Consider the following 7,910-nt stretch of genomic DNA (forward strand, 5'->3'; position numbering starts at 1 on the left):
AGAAACAAATTCTGATCATGAATTTTATCATCATTAAAAACAAGCTTTCAGAGATAGTCATTCTCTCCATAAAGGCATTTTTAAAGTTTTATTTCGATTTACTTACTCTGCTTAGCTAATAACAATGTCCTTATGTAATTAATAAAACATATAAATGAATTTTTCTCCAGGGCTTAATTATTAGATAAGGATACGTTTCCAACTGAAGGTGGCAACGTTATGCTGGAAGAACATGTGTCAGGAAAACCACAAAATTTCATGACTGTACTTGCTATACTTTCAGCAAAAGAGTTATACATATTTTCAATTCAACCAAGATTAAGCCAAAGAGAATTCTTAGAACATTCCCACTCTTCTCTGGCACATCAAAAGGCAACAAATGTCATTCTCTCCCATGTTTTCATGTGCAGTTTAGAACAAAGACCAATTATCTATGCAGCTGTCCACAGTGGATAAAACAAAAAGCATGCATTTGGTCCAGGGTAAGTCACCTGGGTTGGGCCCATCCAAGGAAGCTGGATGTTTCTACTCTCATGAAAAGTACCAATGGCACTGCACAGTGATTATCTTAGATATTAAGGATAAACACAAATTTCTCCTTAAATTTCCATTTATTGGAAATGATTGGAGAGGGAGAGAACTTCTCCCTCACCTCCACACTGTCTCTTTTCTAACTCTTCTTCCAACACAAACTAGTTTAAACAGAAAGCACTTAGAGAGCTTTTAGCCTTGCTTGCTGATTACAAGGCCCAAGTTAGTGTACGGTTTGCCCATCGGAGGAAAGCTAAAACCATGGGCCTTTCACGGGAGTTAAAATTCAAGAAACCTTTTCCATCATTTTTTCTATTTTCTTTAAAGTAACAACCTATGGACTTCCCCATCTGACATTTTCAAGTGATCCCACTGTGTGAATTGAAGGACTACTTCAGGGTTTGAGGGCAAAGCTGAGATCTTAGCAACTTACCAGTGAGCAAAGGTAGAACCCAGAGCCCATCTCTCCTTTTCCAGGCTGCTGAGTAGTCTGGCTCAATCAACCTATCAATGAAGCAGTGCTTACAACATTCTCCAAGACCACCCAAAACCCAAACTGGAAATGAATCATGACTAATCTGGCTCGTTTTGGCTCACACAGTGCCCTTCCAATTTGTATTTACCTTTACCACCCAGGACCTCACCTTGGACATGTGTACCAGGATGTAAGGCAATAAACCTATTCACAATTCCAAAAGGGCCCGGTCCTCTATTAAGATCTCCTGAAGGCTACTTACTTTCTCTACTCATTAAGATTTTTGCTTAACTTCAAATTTCTGAAATATACCGTATGTGAAAAATTTAAATGTTAATCTCTGTGCCTACTGTACTACTTGAACAGAGAAAATTAACTGATAAACTGTAAATACAAACTGTCAAAATTAATTCTTGAGTTTTAGTATCATCTAAATAAAAACAAAATAATGCAGCAAGTCTACTCCTCAGGGAAGGCAATAGATTGTATAGTTATCTCCTGAACAGGGTAAAATCACTACCCCACAACTATACAATCTACTACCTCACTCTGATAGAGCACTCTTTTCTTCTGGAATGGAAAGTACAATCTCTTTCAAAAGAAAATTTCAACATAAAATTATCAGCATCAATCAAAATAAAAAAAAACATTTATTCTGACACAGACAAATAAGACAATCAGCAAAAGGTTTCCCCACCCCCATCCAGTGTACTTGCTACAGACTTTATCTCTAAAGTAATAAATTTCCAGGCCATAAAGAAATGCTGCACTACATCTTTTTAGGACAAGTTAATCTTAAATATTGTACAATTAGTTAACTGACTTTCTATCAGACCGCCTGGATGCAGACTTTTCTATCACGTTAGGAAAGACAGTAGATTGTATAGTTATCTCCCAGTGGTGGGTGTGACCCTAAAACTATACAACCTACTACCTCATCCCACAGTGAAGAGAACATCCAGGGTGAATGATGAAAAGGAATCACAGTTGAGCACCACAGGAAGGCTTTTTTTCCTCCTCGGTAATCCTGGTTTCCTGTGTGAGTGACAAGAAAAAAAGTATTAGACCATTTTCATTCACTTATGTTGAAAACGAAGTTTAACTGAACATTTTGGCTACATGCATAATCTATGCTGTGGTTTCATTTCCTGTATTTCATTAATAGTATTTTAAATGCTTGGTTATCTGAATCCACTCCTAAAACCATGTATTTATGAGATTCAGAAATCACCCTCTTACCACCACCTTTTACTATTATTAACTGCTGGTTTTCTTATAGTTCCTACAAATGAAAATGCATGAAATAACTTATCCTTCTTTAAGAAACAACAAAAAATCATTACAGAAAAACGCGACAGCCTCTAATTAAAAATCCAATGACTTCAAAACCCAAAAAGTCCTGTATATCATGCATAATCCAAATGCACTAACGTACAATAAGGTAATATAAAAAATACACACAGAGAAACTAACTTTTAAAGGAACCTACTCATTTATCCCATGCCAGCAAACACTAAGTGGTCTTATTAGGACTAAATCAAAGATAATCACCTGGATCTGATTCAGGGTCAGGATCCTTTCCTTTAGATAGAAAGGTAATATGTGGATTGAAGGCAGAGTCCAAAATCTTTAATAACCCCAAGTAATCTAAACTGTACTATTACTCTTTAATTTACAGACTTCATATTTAGGAGGTAGCTACTACAAAGATTATCTTTTAAGATAGGGACTAAATTTATTTTGTAGTGATTTAGTAACCAAAAGCACTAATTTTTAAAATTACAAAATGTAATAAAAAATATACAGCTCAATATAATAGAATTTAAAGACTAGAAATAAACCCATACATGGGTCAACTGATTTCCAACCATGCCAAGACAATTCAACTGGGAATTGTTTTTTCAACAAATAATGCTGAGACGGCTGTATATCCACATGCAAAAAAATGGATTTGCATTCTTTGTAAATTGGTATGCAAAACATACCACATTAAAAAGTAACTTAAAACAACCTAATTTAATGGTAAACAAAATATTTTAATAGATATTTCACCAAAGATATGACTCATAAGCACAAATGGCCAACAGGCACATGAAAAGATACATTATTCATTAGGATGGCTAATAAGATTAATAAAAGTGTTGACAAGGAGGCGGAGAAAATTGGAACCCTTAGATTGCTGGTGGGAATGTGAAATGGTGCAGCTGCTTTGGAGAACAAAACTTGTAGACAAGTCAAACAGTTGTTATTAAGTGGAATCAGAAATATGTATTTGGTCTTTGTCTCCATTTGAAAATCCTGGCTGGCATACAGCTCCTAAAACCCTCAGAATTTCCCAAGTGATGAATGTCTGTTTAATGCTACTGAGTCGATTGGTGGCTCCTACAGTTTCAGGAGGGGGATGGTCACCAGAAAGACCAAGGTGTGATTAGAGGGGTGAAACTTTCAGCCTCACCCCCTCAACCTCCAGGTAAGGCAGAGAGGTTGGAGAGTAAGCCAATCATCAAAGGCCAATAATGTAATCAATCATGCCTAAGTATGAAACCTCCACAAAAACCCCTTAAGTGTCAGGGTTTGGACAGCTCTGAGTTGAAAAACACATCTTCATGGCAGGAGGGTGGTGTAACCCTAACTCCACAGATACAGAAGCTCCTGTGCTAGGAACCCTCCTGGACTTCAGCTTAAGGACCTCTTCATCTGGCTATTTATTTATATCCTTTATAATAAACTAGTGATAGTAAGTGTCTTCCTGTGTTTTGTGAGCCATCCTAGCAAATTATAGACCCAGTGGAAGAAGTTATGAAACCCCCTAATTTATAGCTGGTTGGTTAAAAATTCAAGTAGAAACCTAGGATTTGAAACTGGCATCAGAAGCGGGGGCAGTCTTACGTGTTTGAGCCCTCAACCTGTGAGGTTTGTATAACTTCAGGTAGTTTTAGAATTAAATTTAATTGTAGGACACTCTGTTGGTGTCGAGTTGAAGAATTGATTGTTGGTGTCAGAACTGGTTGGTGATGAGTAAAAAACAGTTCACCATATGACCCAGCAATTCCATTTCTAGGTATATACTCTAGAGAACTGAATATGGCTGGGTGTGGTGGTGCACACTTATGGTCCCAGCTGAGCTACTCAGGAGGTTGAGGCAGGAGGATTGCTTGAGCCTAGGAGTTAAAGGTTGCAGTAAGCTATGATCACACCACTGCACTCCAGTCAGAGCAAGAGAGTGAGACCCTATCCCTCCCCGCAAAAAAAAAAAAAAAAAAAAGCGAGAGAATTGAAAAAAACATGTACTTGAATGTTCACAGCATTACTCATTTGGAGTCACTAAAAACCAGGGTTCAAATCCTGGCCCTACTACTAATTCTCTGCCATTAAAACCTTGCAAAAGAAATTTAGCTGAAGTCCCTCAGCTTTCCTAGCTGCAGTATCAATACGTCTGTAAGAAAAAGGGAAAGATTTATTAATACCATATATCCAAAATATGTAAGGCCCCACTACTTCATCTCTAGATGAAAACTGGTGCTAAGAAGCTTAATAACTTGCCCCAAATTAGAGGAGACCGCACTGCATCACTAAACTATACTACATCTGAGACCATTTCAATTCTACAAGGCCAGGTTATGCAAAGTAGGAACTTGCAGACACACTTGTCCCTGAAGTCAGGCCCTTTATAAGCCAAAATATTTCCCATCAATCAGCACTGTCCTTACTTTTATTTTTTACTTTTTTTTTTGAGACAAGGTCTTGCACTGTCGCCCAGGCTGGAGTGCAACGGTGTGATCTCGGCTCCTGAAACCTCCGCCTCCTGGGTTTTCAAGCGATTTTCCTGCCTCAGCCTCCCAAGTAGCTGGGATTATAGGCGTGCGCCATCACGCCCAGCTCATTTTTGTATTTTTAGTAAAGACGGGGTTTCACCATGTTGGCCAGGCTGGTCTCGAACTCCTGACCTCAGGTGATCTGCCTGCCTGCCTTCACCTCCCAAAGTGCTGGGATTACAGGCATGAGCCACTGCACCCGGCCTAGTCCTTACTTTTAAAACAATAACAGCCAAAAAAAAAAAAAAAAACCCAAAACCAAACAAAAAAAACAGCTAAAAGAAAAAGCATCTGGTACCTCTACTAAATACATATTTTTCCAACCCTGGTGTCACATGCTTACTTTGTATTATTCTTTCTCAATCCAGCTATGTAAATAAATACCATATTGCTAGAAAGCACTCTGGTAATTTACATACCAAGTGCTATTAACATGACCCTTAATTTTTTGAAAAGTATATGCATATAAATAATCCAATAAATAATATCGTGCACAAATCAATACTCTTACTCTGTTATTTTATTATATACATAAACTGATTATATTTATAATCTGATGGTTCCCAGCCTGCAGTTCAGAAAACACTGATTACAGCAAATGGCGGAAACTAAAACCAAACAGCTGAGCAACATTCAGTTAGGGCTAGCTCTCATAAACACTGAACATAATCCATGAATTTATGGATTACAAGAACCCATGGAAACATTCATTCGGAAGTTAATTAAAAGCCCTAACTAATCACAACTATGTAATGCTTGCGTACTGGGAAAGAGCGGGTTGATAGCTAGTATACATTTAGGACTTGAAATTTTTCTGTCTACAGTTAATGCTGGCTCCCCATTTACTATGTCCTTGGACATACCACCTAATTTCTGGGCCTTTGTTTACTTCTTAGGTAGGATACTATTAGCCTTTGTTTACTTCTTAGGTAGGATACTATTAGCTAAAATTATCATAATTTGAGCCTTCTGATAATTCTTTCTTAAAAAGTAACAAAAATACTTTTATATCCACTTTCTATCCTTATTCACATACTACCTCAATCTTCAGCTGGAACTACCCTCTCATTAAAAGTTCTGGCAACTGGCCAGGCGCGGTGGCTTATGCCTGTAATCCCAGCACTTTGGGAGGCCCAGGCGGGCGAATCATGAGGTCAGGAGTTCGAAACCAGCCTGGCCAATATGGTGAAACCCCCTCTACTAAAAATAAAAAAATTAGCCGGGCATGGTGGCATGTGCCTGTAGTCCTAGCTACTCGGGAGGCTGAGGCAGAAGAATCGCTTGAACCTGGGAGGCGGAGGTTGCAGGGAGCAGAGATCACGCCACTGCACTCCAGCCTGGGTGACAGAGCAAGACTCTGTCCAAAAAAAATTACGGCAACTGGCCAGGCGCAGTGGCTCACGCCTATAATCCTAGCACTTTGGGAGGCCCAGGCGGGTGGATCACCTGAGGTCAGGAGTTTGGGACCAGCCTGGCCAACATGGTAAAAACCCATCTCTACTAAAAATACAAAAATTTGCCAGGCGTGGTGGCAGACACCTGTAATCCCAGCTACTCAGGAGGCTGAGGTAGGAGAATTGCTTGAACCCAGGAGGCAGAGGTTGCAGTGGACCAAGATCGCACCATTACACTCCAGCCTGGGCAACAACAGCAAAACTCTGTCTCAAAAAATATATATAATAAATTATTTAATTAATTAATTTATGGCAACTAAAAGTCAAAATTCAACTTAGACAAAATGTATCTTCAACTTATTTCATTCAGCTCAGCATACCAGTACAGGAAAATAGTTAAGGGCAATGGTTTCAGGGTCAAGCAGCTACTTAGTGGCTGTGTTCTCTCATCACCATTTGGGGGAACTGTAACATCCACACCTCATGGGGTTGCTGTCAGGACTGGGATACACGCAAATAAATTGAATGAGAAATTAACTCAACAAACGGCAACTGTACTTAATAAATTAATTTGACAAACTATCCTAACAGTAATTTTACCTTTCCAGATATATCTGTGATGGTTAAAAATATTATCAATTCAAAGCATGCTACAAGCAGGCAAATCTATCAGTTACAGACTTGTCTATATCTACATTTACATCAAGTAAGTTTTCATAACTAAGTTATTAACATTCACATTCCTAATTTCATTTTTGTAATGAATTTGTTTCAAATTGACATAAAAATTGTTATTTTTATGGTGTACATAAGATAGGTTTATATTATAGCTAAATAAAGTTAATTAACATATGTACTATCCCCCAAGACTTATTTTCTTATGGTGAAAACACTCAGGAACACATTCCTAACTTTAAAATATTTTTAAAAATAGCTTCCAATTACTTAAAACACACTAAACTTTAGTCCAAATGCAAGCATACTCTACCTTTTAAGCACTTAATATCTAGTAAGTTTAAATTTTCTGAGCTAAGACATTTCCCTACACTTTTACATTAATTTAAATACTCCCATAACAAAGTAGCTCAAAAAGTTCACAAGTAAACTATTTCCTCCGGTCTCATCTTCGTTTCATATGCTGTAATCAAATACAAATCAAAATTACAACACTGGCTACTTTGATTTCTTTCACTCTCAAATAGTTGAATTATCAACAAAATTATCCTACAATGATGCAGGCTGAGTATTACATTAATAAGCAAACTCTCCGATAGTATTTTGCTTCCTTCGATAGAGCATATGCAACACACGAGATAATAAATTCTTTACAATTATAAATAAGTTTCTCTGAAGAAATTTAACCTAATTCTACTTTAAGATCTTATTTCCTATTCTATCAAACATCACACTAACCCTGAGATTAAGTCTGAAATAGCTAAGTACTAGGTCAGGTTTCCCAAAAGGACTATTCCTTATTTCCTTTCACTCTTAGACACAGAGCAGACACTGAAGATAGTCTTGAAGAATATCCAACTTGGCTGGCTTGTTCTGCTTACTGACCATTATACATATACCATTATTTCTCAATCCTTTAAAAATCTTCTGCCTTCCTATCCTCCATTATATTGTTATGTTCCTGGGTTGAAAAAACCACTATGTAGTCTACACATCCCTAAGCCAAGAAAAAAAGTAGGG

This window comes from Nomascus leucogenys, chromosome 1a (genome assembly GCF_006542625.1).
Source record: "Nomascus leucogenys isolate Asia chromosome 1a, Asia_NLE_v1, whole genome shotgun sequence".
NCBI lineage: Eukaryota > Metazoa > Chordata > Mammalia > Primates > Hylobatidae > Nomascus > Nomascus leucogenys.